General features: G+C 42.7%; 1 protein-coding gene across 5 annotated transcripts in view; it reads left to right on the forward strand.

Annotated features, from left to right (window-relative positions):
* The first annotated feature begins 1,435 nt into the window (after nucleotides 1-1,435).
* P2RY8 (P2Y receptor family member 8) overlaps nucleotides 1,436-22,273 on the forward strand; it is a 34,658-nt gene continuing 13,820 nt past the window's right edge. The window contains exons 1-4 of one of the 5 annotated variants that reach the window (XR_010302432.1): nucleotides 2,406-2,433; nucleotides 4,124-4,187; nucleotides 5,840-5,923; nucleotides 20,304-20,461. The gene's annotated coding sequence lies outside the window, so the exon portion shown is untranslated. Of the gene's footprint in view, nucleotides 1,476-2,405; nucleotides 2,434-4,123; nucleotides 4,188-5,333; nucleotides 5,367-5,839; nucleotides 5,924-20,303; nucleotides 20,462-22,273 lie in introns of those variants that run through there. The other 4 variants (XM_064144007.1, XM_064144006.1, XM_064144008.1 and 1 more) reach the window with 4 other exon arrangements.

Here is a 22,273-nt window from a genome sequence, read left to right on the forward strand (position 1 = left end):
CTAGTTGACTGGCTAGGTCTGGGGGATAGGTTGGCCTGGATGATCTTGGAGGTCTCTTCCAACCTGGTTGATTCTATGATTTTATGATTAAATACTGCTTATCCTCATAAGAGCACACAATACTCCAGGACTGTAAACGTTTGTTTATTTTTTAACCAAAAGTAAGTGCTGGATATTTTGTGCTGAGTTCTTTTTCCCAGTTTTAGAGGGGAAAGTGTTTTTTTTTAAAGTAGCACTCAATAAAAGCTTTAAAATTTTAGTATTTGTAGCCTTAGGGATCAGAAAGTAGTAAAAAAAATATATTTTAACTGAAAGCAGAATGTTGTTAAAATAAAACAACCTAGGAAGGAAATGAAATCTCATTAGTTTTCAGAGGGTCTTATTCGATGTATTTTGCATGCTTTGAGGTTGTGAGACTGAAACTGCTTCCTGTTTACCTGTGAGCTCATGCTGAGAAGTTTGGCAGCTGACAAAGGCTGACAGTTGATTGAGTTTTTGTATTTGAAAGTTAGGGGAGTCAAGGCAAAAAGAGCCTAAGTCATGTTCTGCAACCAGATTTAATGCAAAACTTCCCCATGCTTCTGCATATGAAGCTATAAATAGCCCTAGCTTGAGGAATCTGCCAAATATGTTGGCCTCTGTTTGAAAAGTAAAATAGCTAAGGACCTTCTTACACTGAGGACCCTGAGTATCCCCATCATTTTTGTGGTAGATTGCAAAAGGATGAACACCAAATGCAGATCACACTCCTCACTGTCTTGCAGGAACATGCCTTGAAAATCATTACTGGAAATAGTCTCTAGGAAGTCAACAGAAGAACTAAACCTCAAGAGAATGAGAAATTTATTTGCTGCTTTTATAAAACAATGATTGCATGAAAAATTATGGAAGCGTATATATAAGAATATAAATATGTTTGTATGTATTTTTATCTATCTATCTTGAAAGGAACTCTTACCTGGCTGTTAAAATTCCCAGATAATGAACCTTGCCAAGATCTCCATTGCCTATATTCAAGAGCATCTTGAGTGACTACCACTGATGCAGACATCTAGTGTAAATGTGCAGTGCTAGATGAAACAGCCCCACCCTTGCCTCAGATAATACAAACAAGAGGTTGTGGCATCAGATCTGCTGTCATCTGGGGAAGAGAGGAAATATTTTGCTGTGTTGGAGGAACCTGAACCCTGTCTAAAGCAGGCAGATGCAGCAGTGCTTTCTGCACAAGGCAGGGTGGCTGTGAGCAGTGCTGAACAAGGTGGTTCCGGCCACCCACTGTGCAATAATCCAGAATACTGGTCCTGGAAGTGGAAGACCCTTGAGTCTGGACAGGTTCAGGCTCCCTAGTTCCACTTTCTTGGATAACTCCCTCGACACATGACTGGGATGTGCAACTTTCCCAGTCCTTTTGGTGAAGCTGGACTGCTCTGCTGAGAGGAATCAAAGATCTTACAGGATCTGAGTCACCAGGTCTTGTAAGTACTAATAATCTGAGAATAAACCTCTTTCTGTAACCCACTATCCACTGGACAATATTGAGCTCTGTTTTTTGTTACTAAGGTTAAGTTGTTCATACAAAGCCTTTCCCTATGGAAGCATCTATGGAGAACAGGCTTGCTAACAGTCATGCTTTGTCAGCTCAGCTTTGCTGAGAACAGACTAGATTCTTACCTCTTTTAGATTCTGTGGACTTTTGACATGCTTTATGCCCAGACTACAGATTTAGCTATTTTTCCAAGAGAAGACTAAATCCAAACCATTATAGCTGAGTGCTTGAACCATGAAACTGTTGTGTAAAAGTGAAATTTGGTGACATTTCTAGTCTCTCTTCCTCTATGAACATCCAACTCTTGATGTTCCTGCATGCCTGATTTTCACCTAGAGAGCCCCTATGCATAAAAATATCATATACCATATGCCTGTCCAGACTGCAATGTATGCTGCTCCTTTTGCAGTGGATGCTGCTCCTTTAAATAACTTTTTTGTCCTTGTTCTGTTGAGAACTGCAACACTGAGGTTGTGCCGAGAATAACGTTCTAAATCTCTAGAGTTAGGTGCTCAAGCCATTACTTAGTAATTTCTACACTCCACATAAGTTTCACTTAAGAGCAAAACGTACTTGGTCACAGTTAGGCAGAAGACACTGCAAATTCTTTCTTCCATGGAGGCGATCAGAGTCATCTCTCTGTAAACCTGCATATTCTTAGTGCAAAACAGAAGTCACATTTAGGGCATGCACCAAAGTGCAGTAGAATGGTAAGCTGAATTTTTTTACTGTAGTTGAAAAAGTCAAGACAGTGAGGAAGGAGTTAATCATTGCAAAATACGTGGTCATTTCCTGAGCTCTGTGGTTGGATGAGTACAAATTTTCCACTATTTCTAATTGCTTTTCATTTAAGAGGCTTCCAAAGTGCACTGTACATCCTAGAGCAGGTAAGGAGTACAGCTTTTCACTTCTTGTTTATTCAAAAAAGGATTATCAGTGGAGTCAGCAAAGTCAAGACTGATTTGTTTTTCCTCATTTTATTTACATCTGAAGGAAGAACAAAGTTTATTGCAATTCAAGAAGTACGTGTGTGTCTGTGTCAAATGATTGTGACTGTAAAGAAAGAACTGCATGGGTTAATAACAGAGCAACGATAGTGAAGAAATTATGTTACACATAGGCAGAAGTCAGAGCTATTGCAGAAAATGCTTCAGTAAAAGAGAAAGAAAACTCTTACTGCTAGCTTTAAGCATTTCATTTTGCATAAACCACTAGCAAAATAAGGCGTTCTCAGGTGTATGGTTTGCTTTAGTAAGGACAGTAGTAAAAAATCATAGTATGTCTTCAACAGTGTTTTGCAAAGGAGAAAGAATCAGCTTCTACATATTGGAGGAGCTAAAAAAACTCACCAAAACAACAGATCATTTGGAACCAGTTTTATTTGTAAATCTGGACCTGGCATCTATCATCAGGTATTGCAGAGTCATGTAATGTAGTCATCCTGATACCGTCCCTGAGGCTTGTAGCAATGAAACACACACACAAAAGTGACTGTGGAACTGTATCATAAACCGATGTAATTTCATCAGGGTCTTCTGATGCATAAAAACTGAACTCAGACAGACGGGCACCAGAAGGAAGTCTCATAACACAGTGCACTCTTGCATACTGTATTTGTTGTCTCTTAAGAGACAAACAGAGAGATTATTTGCATGAAGGATTTTTTAATAGTTCAGAGACAAGAATAAAATGGCCACCCATAAGGCAATTATTGCAGCGATGGGCTTTCACCAGGTCGCCCTACAGAAAGTGAAATTGTATATATTTTGAGGATCCTTGGGTCATATACTGGAGGTTCAAGTCTTTGGCATTTGCTTTTTTCTAAGTCTTTGTGTGTAATCAGTTTTAATGTCTGGGCAATGTTTTCTTAGCTGTGCTCAGTGTTTGGTGTAAAACTGGATTTTATTTTACATAGCTGTACGGAGAAACTACCTAGGTTTTCAAAGGCATTCCTTTGGTTCAGACACGTAAGTCACATCAATATTTGGACTTTGTTCCTAAATCACATCCATCTTATGAGATTGAACCTCTGTAATGAATTTCATCCTTAAAAGACTCTCTGTGTCCCAGATATTTAGTCACTGGGGGCAACTTGGATGAATTTCAGTTGATGCCAGACTTGTTGCCCCGGTTTACAAAACTCTCCAAGTGCAGGTGATTTGATCAAGATTCCCAGGTTTTCCCTTACAAACATCTGTGCATCAGTTTAGACATAACCAGAGAGCATGTCACCATTCTGCTAAGGAAGAGGTTGTGGCATGTCTTCTCCCTTTGGGTATCAGTGCTAAGAAATTTGTGTTCCTCATAGCTCTGTATGGCCTTAGCTGTAAAATGCTTGCGGCCTGTTGTGCAGCTTGTAGATGAAAGCTGCCTACCCATCCTGCAGTCACATTCCCCAGTTACATTGCACAGGCACAGTCCAAGGAAAAGTACTCAGAAGCTCTGCATGGGAAGAGCAAACTGAACCCAGACCTCCCTTACCACCAGCAAGCACCTTGCCCATTCCTTCTGCCTTCAGTTTTTAGTGTCTCTTCAGATACAATTATTGAACATATATATTCACCTTCTGTCTTTCAGTGTGAGTTGGGATTCGACTCAGATGCATCTGCCTGTGCAGACAAAGTTTCTCTCACTGATGACTGTAAGTGCAGAAAAGCCTAGCCTAGGTGATTGAAAATGCTCTCTTTCAGCATATATTTTATGGCGTGAAAAGATGTAGTCCTCATGTCTCTGTCAGAGGGAGGCATGTGTTGTATGTAGCAGCACAAGAGAATGGAACATGAACAAACCCTAGCGAAACCATTCCTTGTATGATAAATGTGGTCTCCCCTAGTAATTGCTGTGTTCTAGTGGCTAGAAGGGAAAAACCCAGCAGGCCACAACCCAACCTCAAGAAGTTGTCCTGTGGTGGACTCCCTCTGTCTTACTCAAAAATGAAGGGACACCAAGACTATTTCTCTATGTGTTTAAAAGATGTGGTGGCATTGTGCACACATATAGCCACCTAACAACTATACTTTGTTTAGTTTCCAGGAAAAAAAAATTCTTTTAGAACAGAAGTCCAGAGGAATTCACCAGTGGCAACTAATGTTTGCAAAGCCTCCAAACGGGCAGAAGAATGATGGTTTTGTTTATTTTTGGTGGTTTGTTCATTTTGTTGTACTAGGCAATATATATCAACACTGTTCTCATATTTTTCACAGTGCAATATTAGTTTGAAAATGGAGCACTTCGCTGAAAAAATTACTTTGTCTAAAAGGGAGCATTTGGCCATTGACTACTGCCTCAAAAATTCCTGCATTAAATGAGCTCGTTTTATAAGTAAATGTCTTCAGGACTGCTGTTTGGGCTTGTTGACTCCTAGTGCCAGCTCCTGAATGGGAAGGTCAAGTTTATGTGCATTAGAGAGACTCTTAGCCTAAGAATTAGGGCTGTTATTTTAAAATAGGTTTAAAATGAGTAACATAATCAATTTTCCCTCCATTTATATGCTAATCAGTGAGAAATATTCCCCAGAATTCATTTTCTACATCATTTAAATGTGGCAATATCAGTTTTATCTGCTTTCTTTTCAGATATTTTTAATCTGGAGCTTTCCCTCCTTACTAAAATTTTCGATCAACGGTTTTATTTTTCACTGTTGTTGATTATTTAACTAAAGCTAAATACTCATATATATATAGAGAGAATACTGTACACATTTCATGGAACAGCTCAATTATTTTAGATGCTGGATATTAGCTCTTACTGATGCCTTCACACAGAAATTCTGCCTTTTTGCTCACAGGCTGCTGAGGGCCCAAGAGTGGTTCAGGCTAAGGTAAGGAATCTACAATCTGGTTCATCAAGAGCTGCATATTTTTACCATGTTTTCACACTACCACCTGAGAAATTTAGGTTCAGCAGCTGGTGAATTGAAATAACAACAGAAATTGCACACTGGTACAGGTCATGATGAAGCAGCTAGAGTTTCTTAGCATATAAGCTGCACCTGATTCAGTTCTGCAAAAGTAAAAGGGGAAATTATCAGGCTGCCAACGAGTATATGCTCTTTCATCTTTTCTTCACCTTCAGATGTGGATATTATGCATCTTTGCTAATCCTGCAAATGTACGTTTTAACAGCTAGTGAACTGTGTTTTGGTGCTGTGAAAGGCAGTGTTGTCAGTGCTTGTCACTGTCTCGCTGTCTGGCATTATCTTTAGATGTGCCTCATGTTTGTTGTTTGGTTTTGGTTGTTGTTTTATTTAACAACTGATTCTCAAAAGATCTTTTTTTGTGGTCATTCTTGCAGCTCTTACTCATAGAGGAAATCTGATCTACAGCACGGAAACATCAGCAGTGACCACGTCGAGACAAATTCCTGAGGGAGCTGCTGGTAAGTCTGATCAACATTTAAGATGAAAAGTTTCACATTTTCTTTGGCAGGATGTTACATGCAGAGTTTAGCTGTATGAAGCAAATGCTGAGGCAATAAGGGAATATTCAGGAACACAAGCCTTTGCTTTGAATAGATGAGTTAACACAAAGAAAGGAATCATCTTGGGTTTTTCTTTCAATTTTCCCCTCATAACTTCTCAAAAATATGATGAGTCTTTGAGAGTCTAAATCATGACCAACCGAAATCTTAGGTAGACCACACTTCTGGCATACAATGGTTAAGCAGATGGAGAGAGAATAAACCTTTTGTATTTTTGTTAGTTCACCTTGTGACAGTCGAGTACTGCAAGGATCAAAGTGAAATCTTTTTGGAGTACAAGGAGTGATATGCACTAGGATAGGGAACTGTGGATAACCAGAAACAGAAATGGTGAGGAGAAGGTGAAAAAAAGAAAAAAAAAAGGGAAAAAAAGAAATAAAAAAGAATAAAAGTTAAAAACCAATCTAGGACAAAGGTTGGTGTCTGGACAGTGATTAATGGGAGAATGACAGGCTTTGGGTTACATGCTGCAGGTGATGTAAATGGGCTTGTGGAGAACATCAAGGTGTGACCCTTTCATCTGTTTTCCTCAAATACTCTAGAGAAAAACCTGAGATAGACCAGTGTCTCCGACCCGACACAGCCCGGTGTCTGTATCCCGAGACAGCCCGGTGTCTCCGACCCGACACAGCCCGGTGTCTGTAACCGGACACAGCCCGGTGTCTCCGACCCGAGACAGGCCGGTGTCTGTATCCCGAGACAGCCCGGTGTCTGTAACCCGACACAGCCCGGTGTCTGTAACCCGAGACAGCCCGGTGTCTGTAACCCGACACAGCCCGGTGTCTGTAACCCGAGACAGCCCGGTGTCTGTATCCCGAGACAGCCCGGTGTCTCTAACCCGACACAGCCCGGTGTCTGTAACCCGACACAGCCCGGTGTCTGTATCCCGAGACAGCCCGGTGTCTCTAACCCGACACAGCCCGGTGTCTGTAACCCGACACAGCCGGGTGTCTGTATCCCGACACAGCCCGGTGTCTGTATCCCGACACAGCCCGGTGTCTGTATCCCGAGACAGCCGGGTGTCTGTAACCCGACACAGCCCGGTGTCTGTATCCCGACACAGCCCGGTGTCTGTAACCCGACACAGCCGGGTGTCTGTATCCCGACACAGCCCGGTGTCTGTAACCCGACACAGCCCGGTGTCTGTATCCCGACACAGCCCGGTGTCTCTAACCCGACACAGCCCGGTGTCTGTAACCCGACACAGCCGGGTGTCTGTATCCCGACACAGCCCGGTGTCTGTATCCCGACACAGCCCGGTGTCTGTATCCCGAGACAGCCCGGTGTCTCTAACCCGACACAGCCCGGTGTCTGTAACCGGACACAGCCCGGTGTCTGTAACCCGACACAGCCCGGTGTCTGTATCCCGAGACAGCCCGGTGTCTGTAACCCGAGACAGCCCGGTGTCTGTATCCCGAGACAGCCCGGTGTCTGTAACCCGAGACAGCCCGGTGTCTGTATCCCGAGACAGCCCGGTGTCTGTATCCCGAGACAGCCCGGTATCTGTAACCCGACACAGCCCGGTGTCTGTATCCCGAGACAGCCCGGTGTCTGTATCCCGAGACAGCCCGGTGTCTGTATCCCGACACAGCCCGGTGTCTGTATCCCGAGACAGCCCGGTGTCTGTAACCCGAGACAGCCCGGTGTCTGTATCCCGAGACAGCCCGGTGTCTGTAACCCGACACAGCCCGGTGTCTGTAACCCGACACAGCCCGGTGTCTGTAACCCAAGACAGGCCGGTGTCTCTAACCCGACACAGCCCGGTGTCTGTAACCCGACACAGCCCGGTGTCTCTAACCTGACAGTATCTCTTCAGGGAGCAGCAGGTTTCTTGGCACCCTCTAGTGGTCTAGACAGAAAATACGTTTTTACCCAACTTTGCACCGCAGCTGCTTGCTGGGACCAGGGATGCACTGGGCTTTAGCTTACTTTGCATGTCTGGAGTAAACGTTCTCAGCCTTTGAAATATGATCTCTGTATCCAAACTCGGTTTTTAGGAATGGTCTTTGGTCGATGATAATTCCTGAGCTACAGAAGATGATTGTATAGGGTCTAGAGCTGTTTAAGGGAACATTAGTTGGTGTGAAGCAGAAGTGTGCTGGAACTGTAATTGTGCAAGCAATTGAATTTTTCAGCCTAAGCTCGGATCTTGACAGAATTTCATTTACTAATATTGATATACACTTCAGGCAGTAACATCTCCTCCTTATTAGTTTGCTGCACTTAAGATACTTGGGGACCAGTATAGACCCCTGGTCAGGCCACACCTTGAGTACTGTGTCCAGTTCTGGGCTCCTCAATTCAAGAGAGATGTTGAGGTGCTGGAATGTGTCCAGAGAAGGGTAACAAAGCTGGTGAGGGGCCTGGAACATAAACCCTATGAGGAGAGGCTGGAGGGAGCTGGGTTGTTTAGCCTGGAGAAGAGGAGGCTCAGGGGTGACTTCATTGCTGTCTACAACTACCTAAAGGGTGGCTGTAGCCAGGTGGGGGTTGGTCTCTTCTCCCAGGCAACCAGCAATAGAACACAGTCTCAAGCTGTGCCGGGGGAAGTATAGGCTGGCTGTTAGGAGGAAGTTCTTGCCAGAGAGAGCGATTGGCACTGGAATGGGCTGCCCAGGGAGACGGTGGAGTCACCATCCCTGGAGGTGTTCCAAAGAAGACTGGATGAGGCACTTAGTGCCATAGTTTAGTTGACTGGATAGGGCTGGGTGACAGGTTGGACTGGATGATCTTGGAGGTCTCTTCCAATTTGGTTGATTCTATGATTCTGTGACCAGTACCTGTTTGTAGCTGCGGAACAACTGGATTTTGACAGGACTGAGAGGGCTAGCCTAGTGCCAGCAAGGAGCATGCTTGAGGCACATGAGGTGTTGGGGTTTTTTTTAGAAGTACAAGTACTTTCATTTCAAACAGAGTCAAGAAGTGGAAAATAGTGTAGCTCTTTCTCTAGATCACTCTTCTAGAATGAAAAGCATGCACATTCAACACTCTCTTTAGAAAGTATTTAAAACTTCATACACCTCCCTCCTTACTAGCTATCTAGTATGCTGGCTATCACAGTCTGGGCTGATTTGCATCTGGCCACCCGAAGGTGGAAGAGGAGGCCATGGTTAATGGACAAAAGAGGAGCCTGTGCTATTGTTCAGACAGAAGGGAGAAGAAACTATTTCACATTTAGTATTCACTAGATAATCCCAAATGCCAATCTGGTGAGTATGTGACTAGGACATGTCCACCACATTATAGTTAATGACTACACCTGTAACTAGGCTAGAGAATCTCTTGTCCTCCTGCATGACATCTTTGTCTTTCCTTGAGTTGTCATATCAATAATTTCTCATTGCACATCTTTGATGTGAAATATGGGCATTACCCAGCAGCTTTGTTGTTGAAACAATCTCCTTCTCAGATGATTAGTCCCATGGTCACACCTGGAAGGCATTTTGATGCGTTTATTTGCTGACCTTAGCTGCTACTCTGTCATTTAGACAGGGAAGGAAAATGTTTGTTTTCTGTCAACCATGTTAAAAGATTGGAGCTAATGGAGATTGGACTCCATGATCTCTTTGGATCCCTTCCTATGCCTAACATCCGTGCTGTGTGTGTGTAATGATATTCAGTACCCAGAAAGAAAACACATCAGGGAATTTTCATAAAAGAAGTATTCATAAAGAGGTTAAAGATTCGGGTCTCCCAGTACTTTTCCTGTGAGACAGAAGATGTTCTATGAAACTAAAAATGCTTCCCCAAGTTTGCACGTTTCCAAGACTCATCCATAGTCTCCTCCAGATGACCTGTGTGTGTGGCATGTGTAGAGTGATGATTTCACATCGTTTCTAATCATTTTACTAACTATCTCAGATCCCATTCTGAGACACTTAATGTCTTCATTAATGCCTTAATTCTTCCACTCATATGATGCTCATTTTACAGAACCTGAAATCCTGTTTCAAGGGGTTAAGCTTTTCGAAAGAGGCACCAAGTTTGAGTTCCTCATTTTCAAATGTTTATTAAAAGACACCTGGATCTGACTCACAGAAGTACTGAGTACCCATAGATCCAGATATAGTCAATAGGAAAGTGGCTTTGAAACAGTACATTTTGTGTAGTGCCAAATGCTCTTAGAAGTCAGGTCCTAGGCAACTCGGGGTCTCTGTTCCTCATTTTTCCATTTAATATATGGTGTTAAATAATCTTCGTATTACAGGAAGGCTACAAAGAAGAAATTTAGCAATCTTTTTGAAGCACTTTGATATTACAACACTAGATGCCACAAAAACACCCACAGACAAATTCTTTATTTGTTATTTAGGACAAGAGTTTGAACAGTGCACTGTACATAGACATAGTGTTACTCACTGAACAAGGAGAAGAAAAACGTCAAAATCTTTCTGATGAGGTATTCTGACCTTAGAATATTATTGGCAGGGCACTGGTTCCAACAAAGATCAGGTGGCTTAAACTCATTCATTTTCCAACTGCCTAACATGTACAGTTTCTCCACAGCTAAGTTGATGCCTTTCTCCAGCTCTTTAACTTCCAGCTTTTCACTACTAGGATCATTAAACTGCAGAGCAACCAAGGGAACCTGCTGATGGAATTCTGCTCCCAGGCTTTTCAGCCTTGTATTTGTCTAGGCTGCTAGAGCAGTGTTGTGAAGGGGTTTTGTTTGGGTTTGGGGGGGATGAAATATGAGGCCGAATTTAAAAAGGTTTAAATAACTTAATATTATATACACAAGGAATTCCCCCCCCCCCCGTTTTCTCCAAACTTATATACAGCTACCCTACACAGGTTCTTTGTATGCAGTTGTGAAATTATATTACAGAATGTCTATTTACAGCAAAAATCAGGAATTTAGCAGAGGTTTGGAAAGTTTTTAGATAGAGAGTTTGCGGCATGAAAGTGCCACTGGTAAAACTACTGAGAGTCTATGCTGCCCAAGTTGGGATCGCTCAGTTACTCACTGGATGGATTCACAGTTTCTGTAGTCCCAAATATATGTAGCAAAGCCACGTTGTTGACCCTCGTGGGCCTGAATAGTTCAGTTCAGGTGTTATTTGGGGCGCACTGTCTGAAGGCTCCACGGGCACGATCAAGCTGGGAACAATGGGCTGGGGCGGCAGCTGGCTGGGAGTGCCTTGGTCGATTTTCCCTGGGCTGGTGTGAAGTGCCGTGGGTCTGAAATCATGCAGTGGCAGTGGCCCCAAAAGCAGCAAAGCAGCTAGGAGCGGTGGGTGGAGGAGGGTGGCAGGAACACTGAATTGTCCCTTTTATGAGGTTTGAGCCCGAGATTGATGGTCCTTGGCCACAATCCTGTCTAATAAGAGTCTGGCAGCAGGCCAAAACATACCAAATAAGGTGAAATACACAGGTCCGGCACCCCCAAATATGGAGGGGGCTCAGGTGGATCCTCACCCTAGGCGCGTAAGCTTACATAACGTGTTTGCTTCAGCCTTGCAAGCAGGCAGGCCAGATTCGAAGGCACCAGGCTTATTATGCTCCTTTGTCCCCCTTAATTTGTTTTCCCCAGGTTTGGGCAGGACAACACCTTTTGGGGGTCCGGGCAAGAATAGGTTAGTAAACACGGCCATTGGGCCTGTGTACCCTCCACCACAAGCAGTAACCTTCCTGGGATGTATGAGCATTGTGAGTATTTTGACAATTTTGTCATAATAGACACCTTCCTTTCCCCTCACTCCCAGGTCTCTTCAAAGCCTAAGATCTCTATTACACAGTGCTTCAATACTCGGTGCATAGGTCAGAGAGAAATACCTTGTTAGTTAAAAGATTCATAGAATCATAGAATGGTTTAGGTTGGATGAGACATTAGAGATCCTCTACTCCAGCCTTCCCTCCATGTGCAGGGATGCCTCTCAACTAGACTCAGCTGCTCAAGGCCTCATCCAACCCAGCCTTGAATGCTCCCAGGGAGGAGGCATCCACAGCCTTCCTCAGCAGCCCATTACAGAGTCCCACCATCGTCACACTGAAGAACTTCTCCCTCAGATCCAATCTAAACCTACTTTGCCTCAGCTTAGAAGCATCCCCTGCATCTTAGCACTAGATATTCTCATGAAGTGTTTCTCCTCTCTTCCTGTAGGATCTCTTCAGGTATTGGAATGTAGCTATAAGGTCCCAGAGTATCCTCTTCTCTAGGCTGAACAACCTCAGCTCCCCCAGCCTATCCTCATAGCAGAACTTTTTCAGCCCTTGGATCATCTTTGTGGTCCTCCTCTGGACTCACTCCAACACCTCTGTGTTCTTTTTATGATGGGGATACCAGAACTGGATGCATTATTCAAGGTGGATTTTCACAAGAGCACAGTACAAGGGCAGAATCATGTCTCTTCACCTGCTGGCCACACTCTTCTTGATGCTGTCTAGGGCACAATTTGCCTTCTGGACTGCATTAGCACACTGCCAGCTCATGCTGAGCTTCTCATCAATCAGTACACCCAAGTCTCTTTCTTCAGAGTGGGCTTCAGAGTAGCTTATTTGTGACTGCAGCTAAAAGAGATTGGCTGCCAGTAGTAGAATGTGAGACTGAGTTAAGATCAAGTCCTTAAGCTGCTTTCCACACCATATGTCTTTTTATCAGTCCTGTTCATGACCTAACTCTGTACATGCTTGTCAAAGGAAATATCTGGAACCCACTCTTTCACATGAAGACGTGACTTATCGGTCATGTACTTTTCCCCATGAGGCATAGCGATATCATTAACACCTCTAAGATGCTGAAGACTAAAAGCTTCCTGCTAGATGTCTGGCTTTCATGTTCTCACTGCTCTATAGATATGCAGTCTTTAAACCTGGTCTTGGCAGATAAAATAGCCTCACAAACTCATCACTTAGATGTTTTGGATGCAGTGTATATTAAATGTTTGAGATTTTAAATCATGTACATTTCTGAAAGCTTTCTTTTTTCTTCAGATTTTTAAATTACAAATTTTCCATCAACATTTCTCAGAGAAACTAGCAGTACATGGTATAGTTTTGCATGTTATAGTAAGCTGATAGATTTGCTTGACTCACATATGTATTCATGCTAATGTTTATGGACAGGCTTACACGAGTTTATGTAGCCTCATATGACACATGAAGAGATCATAACTGATATGGATATCAATAATATCAATGGCTGTTCAAACCTCAGCTTGAAAATGTTTACACTGAGTATGGTTGAATCTTTGCATCTCCCAAGTTGTGCTGCTGCAGTACTGCAAAAACAAACTTTGAAGTTTCTCACAGCAGTGCCTGGGGATTACTCTGTTACATGGGGAACACTAGCACACGGAAAGATTATTCTTATCACAGTCATCAGTAAGAGACCAAAGAGAGACAAATTGTACTACAGAAATATAGGCTCCCCTAGCTGCCCCTAATCTTCTGGTTGCTGTGACTTGTCTCTGAGACTAGTGTAACCCTGAGCATAGAAGGAAAAACAGGTGGTCAGAAGCATCTTTGCCTACTTCTAAAGAGCACAGGGGCACCTGGGGATTTGAATTCCTCATGTCTGAAATAAATGAAAAAGAAATGTATTGTTGCAGCTTGCTGTTGCCAAGAATTTCTGGGTTCAGGCCAACATGCTGCAGGAGCCATAAATGCTTCTTTACCCCCACCTGTCTTATTAAAACAAAGAGTTCTCACCATGCATATATCATCAGCTTTCTTTTTTCTAGTAAACAGGAAACAAAGAAATGCATAAGTAAGAGTTTGATCACAAAGGACTGCCCAGAAATTCAAAATGTACCAGCTATTAGAAAGAGTCATGCTTCTATAACAAAGATATTTTTTGTGTCCAGCTGTGGGCCCAAGAGAGCCAAATGGTAAATATTCTTGCTTTCTGTTGCCTTCAGTGGAAAACAAATGTATTCACCAAGTCCTAGCCCATTCATAAATCATCTGTTATGTGTCAAGTCAATCAATATTCTGTGTAGGATTTGTAGACCGTTTTTTGTAACCACATGACATATTCTTCCATTTATTCTGAGGTGTGGTTTTATTGCTTTGATCCCAGGCTGAAAACTGGATGGGCAAGAGGCATTTTGAGCAGCTAGCATGAGACTCACGATGACACCCTCCCAAAAGGGGATATAACACCAGCAAGATCTCCAGTGGCTCTATCAGCAGTAGAATACACTGGCTAATTTTTTCCCCATAATTCTGTGACTAATGGTAGATGAACTTACAGTAAAGATTATCATTATTGTCATTGCACATTGCATTGCATTGTCCTGAGTTAATATGGCCATGACACAGAGAAAACCATATGCAGCAATCAGGGAAAGGAACTAAAACCAAATTAGGTGGAATTTTAAATATCTGAATTCTAGACTTTCATCCAACTAGCCAAATATTTTAATGCAGTGTAGAAAAGCTTAGTTAATATCGGGATCTATAGTCTGTTCCCAAATCTGTTCTGAAAAATCCAAGTCTTTAAGTCCAAGCAGCCTATGTTGTTTCTGTGAACATATTTATTGACTGGCTCTTAGAAAGTGTTGCCTGGCTCATCATCTCAGTGCACATCACCTGCACAGTCCTTCACAAGTTTCTGGCCCTCACCCTCCAGTTCTGCAGACCAGTGCTGTTGTGCCCTCCTGCTTTCTTCTGGGAAGAAGAGAAACATCCAAACTTTCTCTGAAATAGGTTCAGTCTTTGCTTTCTTTGTCAAAACTCATGCCTCAGTGCTCTCCTCCTCCAGAGGAGAACTGTGTTGAAGAGACTGTCTTGTGGCTGCTTATTTTCTTTGTTGTGATCTGAGATGAAGCATAATTTTCTTCACCTGTAGTCATCAAAGGCAGTGAAGACAGATAACTGCATGATGCTGGTTAATGGAAGTCTTACAGACTGTTACATGCTGTCTTATTGCTTCATGCATAACTGTTAAAGGGGATTGCATAGAAGCAGCAAGTTTAGCTTGCAGCAATTAAACTACTAAATAGCTGTGAATATTAAAATAAAATATTGTCAATTTATCCTGTTTATTTTATATTAATTTCATTCACATTTATTTCTCTTGTGAAATAAATTAATCCTAAAGCATCTCTAATCTAAATCCTTTTCCATAGCCACTCACACTAGTGAAACACCATGCTTTACATTTTGGCAATGACCTACATACAGACATTTGCAAATGACAGCACCTTTTTGAAAGACATATCTGTAAGACAAAGAGTTAAAGCTTCTTTTTCTATGTTAGGACTATAAAGACTGTACTGCTGCTAAATGACTACTGTCCATGATGACAAATGTCAAGAATATTTCTGCAGTGGCTAAACAGACCAATGTAAACATAATGTTTTAAAAAAAGCTTAGCATTCATAGATGATGATCTAGAGTAAGTAAATGTTCTTCATAAATCAGTTCGTAGTTGACTTTTTGACACTGACAGTCCAGCTGTCATTAGTGGTAAACCCCAAGGTGAAGTACTTTATGGCACTCATCCTCTTTTATATCCTTTTGATCTAAGAGATCTCAAATTAAATAACTGAGTAGAAAAAATAATGCTGCCCTATGCTGGAAGGGTTTGGAAATCAACCTCTCTTTTCATTAGATACAGTCCCTTCACTTCAAGATTCAGTCTGGGTGAGCAAGAAACCTGTGCTTTTCTTTGGCTAAAAGTGTGGTTTCTATTTCTGAAGTTCCTATTACAGTTTCCACTAGTTCTGAACACGCCTGCTCCCCAGGAAAAAAAGAAAAACAAAAGTCATTTGGGGCACTTCTGTGTTGTTTATACACTTGTTTAAAATATTATCAAGACTTTTAATTTTTTTTTATGCTTAAAAGCAGGTTGTTTCAACCACTACTTCCTCATTTCTCCTCCCTTCCTCTTAACTCTTTACTATACAATCATTTAGATACTTGCAATTTTCTTCATTTACTGTTTAAGAATAAGTCGATCTATGCATCTTCCTGACCAATTGGGAGTATGAAAGCCAAGAAAATTTTCAAGCACCTTCCTATCAGAAAAGTAAAATAGTGTTGAAGAGGGGACAGCTTGGAAGGAGTAGGCTTTTGCCAGTCTTTCTCCACTGAAAATCTTATGGCCTTCTAATAGTGTTGTATTTTGAGAAGCCTGCATCACACACTGCATCAGAAGTAGTGTGATTGCTTGCCGTCTGCCACAACACAACACTAAAAATGACCTGGTCACCTATCTGCTACTTCGCTTCACATTGATGCATTCATAGACCCACTGACATGAGTCAGTCACATCAGCAAAGACAAGACATCACGAGAGATAGCTGAGGTCTTGTGCTGGGATGAGGATGTGTGTGAACTGCTCCATGGTATGTTCCATGAGCCTAGATCTGTTTAAGAAGCATTAGGTTAGTCTCCACTCTGAGGCCAGCTTGCCCTATATTGTTAACTCCATGAGCCCCGATGAAAACAGCTTCTCAGGTATCTCCCTGTGTAATCCACCCGCTTGGTGGATGTGGAGAGGCCTGTGGATGTGGTCTATCTGGACTTCAGCAAGGCCTTTGACACTGTCCCCCACAGCAAACTGCTGGCTAAGCTATCAGCCCATGTCTTGGATGGCAACACTCTGTGCTGGGTTAGGAACTGGCTGGAGGGACGAGCCCAGAGAGTGGTGGTGAATGGTGCCACATCCAGCTGGCAGCTGTCACTAGTGGTGTCCCTCAGGGATCAGTGCTGGGCCCCATCCTCTTTAACATCTTCATAGATGATCTGGATGAGGGCATCGAGTCAGTCATCAGCAAGTTTGCAGATGACACCAAGCTGGGGGCAGATGTGGCTGGGTTGGAAGGCAGAAGGGCTCTGCAGCGGGACCTTGACCGCCTGGACAGATGGGCAGAGTCCAAGGGGATGGCATTCAATAGCTCCAAGTGCAGGGTGCTGCACTTTGGCCACAACAACCCCATGCAGAGATACAGGCTGGGGTCGGAGTGGCTGGAGAGCAGTCAAACAGAGAGGGATCTGGGGGTGCTGATCGATACCCGCCTGAACATGAGCCAACAGTGTGCCCAGGTGGCCAAGAGAGCCAGTGGCATCCTGGCCTGCATCAGGAATGGTGTGGTCAGCAGGAGCAGGGAGGTCATTCTGCCCCTGTACTCTGCACTGGTTAGACCACACCTTGAGTACTGTGTTCAGTTCTGGACCCCCCAGTTTAGGAGGGACATTGAGATGCTTGAGCGTGTCCAGAGAAGGGCGATGAGGCTGGTGAGAGGCCTTGAGCACAAGCCCTACGAGGAGAGGCTGAGGGAGCTGGGATTGTTTAGTCTGGAGAAGACGAGGCTCAGGGGAGACTTTATTGCTGTCTACAACTACCTGAGGGGAGGCTGTAGCCAGGAGGAGGTTGCTCTCTTCTCTCAGGTGGCCAGCATCAGAATGAGAGGACACAGCCTCAAGCTACGCCAGGGGAAATTTAGGCTCGAGGTGAGGAGAAAGTTCTTCACTGAGAGAGTCATTGGACACTGGAATGGGCTGCCCGGGGAGGTGGTGGAGTCGCCGTCCCTGGCCCTGTTCAAGGCAGGATTGGACGTGGCACTTGGTGCCATGGTCTAGCCTTGAGCTCTGTGGTAAAGGGTTGGACTTGATGATCTATGAGGTTTCTTCCAACGTTGGTGATATTGTGATACTGTGATACTGTAATTGCCCCTCTTGGCAGGTAAGTATAGTCAGGGTAGAATCTTTATATTGTTATTCTCCCATCCCATCTTGGGGTAACATGTTGGGGAGGGGAGTGAGGGATGATATATAAAGGATCTCAGCAAGAGGTAGAGCAAGTAGATATCTATACCCCTATGACCTGACGTTCATCATCCTTTTCTCAAAAACTGAGGAAATCAAATATGTTTGTGCAACAGAAGCAGTCCTACTACACTCCTGCCTGTCAAGAGGGAAAGAAACATGCACACTCAGCACGGTGATTTGCAATGAAGGCACCATAAGCCTCTGCCAAAGTCACCCTCATCTGCCCCTGCAAGTTCCTTATATCTAGACTGTTCTGCCTGCTACAAAAATTCAGAGCTGAGCCAGGCAACTTTTCTCTTTTCAATGCATTTCCTAGTCTGCTCCAACAAGCTATATGGACAGAGTATATGTTCTCAAGGTATCTGGCTAGGAAAAGGTTACATCTGCATGATCTGGGAAGACTGACTAGCTGATTGAGTGGCAGTACAGTATGAAACATCTGTCAGTATGAAATTTCTGACCTAGAGAAAAGCTACTTAGATGGACATAAAAGCAGGAAAGGCAAGTACTTTTACTTGACTGCCACAGAGGCTAAAAACAGACAGTCCAAGATGGGACTATGCTCACTAAGGGACAAATTAGCTGCACAAGCCAAGCAGATTGTTTTGCAAAAGGGGCACAATCCCAAAAGGCAGAGCAAGGCAAATCTGCATTTACAGTTTACATTATATGCCCCATATAATGTAAACTGGGGCAGGCTTCTATACGTTTATAAACCTGACCTATTTGTTAGCATTCATAGATTCACAGAATCTATGAATGCTAACAAATTGATCCCAACCTCACACTAAAGGAGAAAATATTTCTTCATAGGCGAACTTTCCAATATCTGACCTTATGACTAGCATTGAAAAAAGGCCTTAGGAGCCAAATTAATCTGTTGTTGTTGCTCTAAGTACTAAAACTCTAGATTGAAGTCTTCAACTGCTCAGATTTTGCTACATGTGCCCAACATCAATACAATGAAGCCTAGTCACTAAATGTTCAGAGGTGCGTGTCTTAATACCCAGTTCAGATTGAAGGCCTGAAATGACCCACAGATGTAGAATTTAGAAAGTCTGTTCCTCGCACTGTATCATTTTGAGGACTCAGTATACCGTAAATAGTCAAAGTACTTACTGGGGACTTACTGGAGTAGATTCTGCATGGGATACAGCCAGAAGAAAGGTGGCAATGCCATATGCCCTTGAATTCTGTGGATACCTATAGCACTCTCTACAGACTAGAAATGTTTATATAACAAGATTGGAACCAGCCATATATGCAGATATACATTAACCACAATGTTAATATCATTTACCTACAACTTATCCTTACTCTTGCACCTGGATTTGTTCCAGTTTGCATGGTGCTTGTGGGATAGAAAGTCAATGTCTTCCTGGCCAAAATACGGTTGCTACTTTTACATTGGCAGTACTGGCAACAGAAGAGAAGCTTGCTTTTGATTTTGCAGAAAGATTCATGGAAATGCATGCTACCACCAAGACTGATACCTAAAAAAACATATGTGGATGTTTAACTCCCTTTGAGTAGTTAGGCCAAAATTAACTTCTTGCTCAAATATTGTTTTATTGCAGGTGCTTAAAGAAACAAGGAAAAAAATAGCAATATCTATGATATGAACAAAAGCTTGACCTTTAATTGAATGCAAACGGTTTCCTTTTCATTCTTTGCTTCTGTCAGATTATGAATTTGAGCATGACGAGTAAGAACAAAGAAATAATGAAGTATATTTCTATTTTTCATGAAAACTGAAAAACTTGTTTCATTTATGATCAAAATACATGGAGTTGGCATGTGATGTGATCTAAAAAAAGGACACTAACGTAAACATATGTTCAGCCTGAACAGTAGTCTGTCTTGTGATTAGTGCGACCATTTCAAAATATTTCCTGTTGTGATTGTATAACCTTTAACTGATGAATTGCTAGGTATCTTCTCTTTCTACTAGGCTTTGGGGGAAAAAAATGATAGATTTCTTTTGTATTACAGAAAAAGACACGCAGAACTAAAAAACAAGCCTCTTGTGTGTGTGTGTGTAAGGTAGTTTATAACATGATGTAACAATGCTCTAACAATTACCATATTATGCAGTGCACACACAAACAACTTTGATATGTAGTTTATAGTTCGTCTTATAGCTGACCTCTCCAGAGATGGTGTTGAAGTTATGGGAGGTGTGAACTGAGGAAGCCACTTTCAAAATTTGTTTTCTTGTGCATGTGCAATATTTTTTTTTTAAGCATTTCAGAGAATTGAAAGGGGAACCTGCACTGAGCAGCTAGTCCTAACTCATACAAAACTTTCCACACATCATGTGATGAAACGTCTTTTACCACTGCACTCTTATCTTTGGTATCTGAGATGTTTGAGCACTACAGCTTTGATCACCTTGCATGGCTGGAAGGGTGGTGCTAGAAGAGGTTGTGAGAATTTATTTTGCCTTTCCAGGCTCTTCTATGAAAATGTAATGCAACATTGTATAAAACCCAATTCTCAAGAAAATAGACTTATTTTAAAGCTTAAAACTCTCCTTTTCTTCCTCTGTCCCTCTCTGTAGATGTCTATGACAACGTGGCAGAGCAAGAGAGAGGGAAGCACACACAGAAAAAGAAATCCTACTAAAACTGCTGTCCTGGAATTTACATTGCATTTATGTTTTTATAAAAGACGTGCTCAGATGTTAAAATAAAAAGGACACAGACCTGTTTCCTTCAATTCCCTGAACCACTTGCTTGCCAAATCACATGAAACCCCCTGTGGGCTGTAATGCTAAGAGATGATCACAGGCATTGGTGACTTCATCTTGCACACCCTGCTAAGCCTCTCGATTGCCTGGCTGGTGCTGCACAGAGAGGCTGGCTGGCCACCACATGCACGATCAGAAATAGTGCCCTGACTCCAGGTGATTTTGGCAGGACTGGGGAGAGCACAGGCTTGTCAGGTCTATGGGAATAGTCTGAGATGGCTCAGAACTTCCTATAAGCAAGAACAAGCTATGGGTCCTGGCACAGAGCTGGAAATCAAATGATATCCACTATTCTCAGAAAGAGAAGTAAGAAATGGAGCAGGAGGTTGAGTTGTGTTTTCAAAAGCATCATTCCATCTCTACTCCCACGAAGCTCAGGATATCCTTGGGGTTTCAGAGGAGAAAGTGGCTAGTATAGGGGCTGGATTGCATTTCAATCACTGTCAAAGCATCAGATGCCTGTCAGCAAAGAATGTCCCAGCAGCAATTTTCCTTTGAGATCTATGGCACTATAAGAGAGTATTTGAAAAAGGGAACCAAAACCTTTTGACAGGGAAGTCCTCATGACACCTCAGGTTTCAAGCTTGCTGTTTTCTAACCAGTCTCATTTCTCATCAGATACATCCATGTATGATGCATTTCTTTAGGGCAAACATGATGTATGTTTGCATTACATTTATGCTAATACATTCATCAGCTCCAGGGAAAGATTTTTGGCCACTGGAATGTGTTTCTCTGCACTGCTAGCTCCCTGGTACCAATTTGGTTTGTGCTAGCTGGCTCTTCTTCTCTACCAGCTCCCAAACGTAGTTTGCTGGCTAGGACTATTGTAAGCAGACAGGCTGTATGCCATTGCCCATCTGAAGAAGCCTGTGTATAATGTCAAGCTCAGCCATAGGCTCCCCTCTCGGACAGATTTTGTTGCTATCCACTGCTGCTCATATCAGTGATCAAAGAAGCAACCTGTTGTTTATCTTCCAGCTGAGCACTTCAAGGGTCTTTTTTCTGTCCAACTGTTTTACGTGATCTGTTTCATACACTTTGCATGTGGAAAATGTTTGTCCAGTTCCTTCCTGGAAATTTGTTGTAACACAGAAGATTTAGTAATATTCTCAACCCTAAGTATGTGTCACCTTCTGTGTCCGTTGGCTTTCTCTAGTCTTTAGCTTAAAACCTATCACCTTAACATTTAGACAGAGGAGCCTTACCCTTTTTTGGTTTAGGCCAAACTGCATTTTCCTGAATAGGCAGCATCTTCACCAAGTATGTCCTTTATTTTTAGTACATTTATATTATTTTTCTATGCATCTATTTTCAGTTACACACTGAAGCTTCAGGAATGCACCAATATTTCAAAGCAGATCACGTAAAGGTCTTCAGAGGTACTAACAATCCAAGTTTTGCCTTCATCCATCTCTTATTGCTCTATTGTTACTAGTCTTTTATCAGGCCACAATTGCTCAAACTGCTCAAAACTACTTTAGAGATTGTCTGTATATACCTCACGAGTTTCACAATCTTCATCTCCAATAGGACATCTTCACAGAAACAAATATCTATAAAATCTATAACCAGTACACCAGGGGCTAGAATTTCTCTTTCTTTATCAGGTGATGTTTAAATGTTAATGACAGTGGAATCAGTGCACCCTCAGCAAGACTGCAGATGACATCAATCTGAGTGATGCAGGTGACATGCCTGAGGTATGGGATGCCATCCAGAGGCACCTGCACAAGCCTGAGAAGTGGGCCCATGTCAACCTCATGGGATTCATCAAAGTC

Source organism: Pogoniulus pusillus, chromosome 5 (assembly GCF_015220805.1).
Source record: "Pogoniulus pusillus isolate bPogPus1 chromosome 5, bPogPus1.pri, whole genome shotgun sequence".
In the NCBI taxonomy this organism is placed as follows: domain Eukaryota; kingdom Metazoa; phylum Chordata; class Aves; order Piciformes; family Lybiidae; genus Pogoniulus; species Pogoniulus pusillus.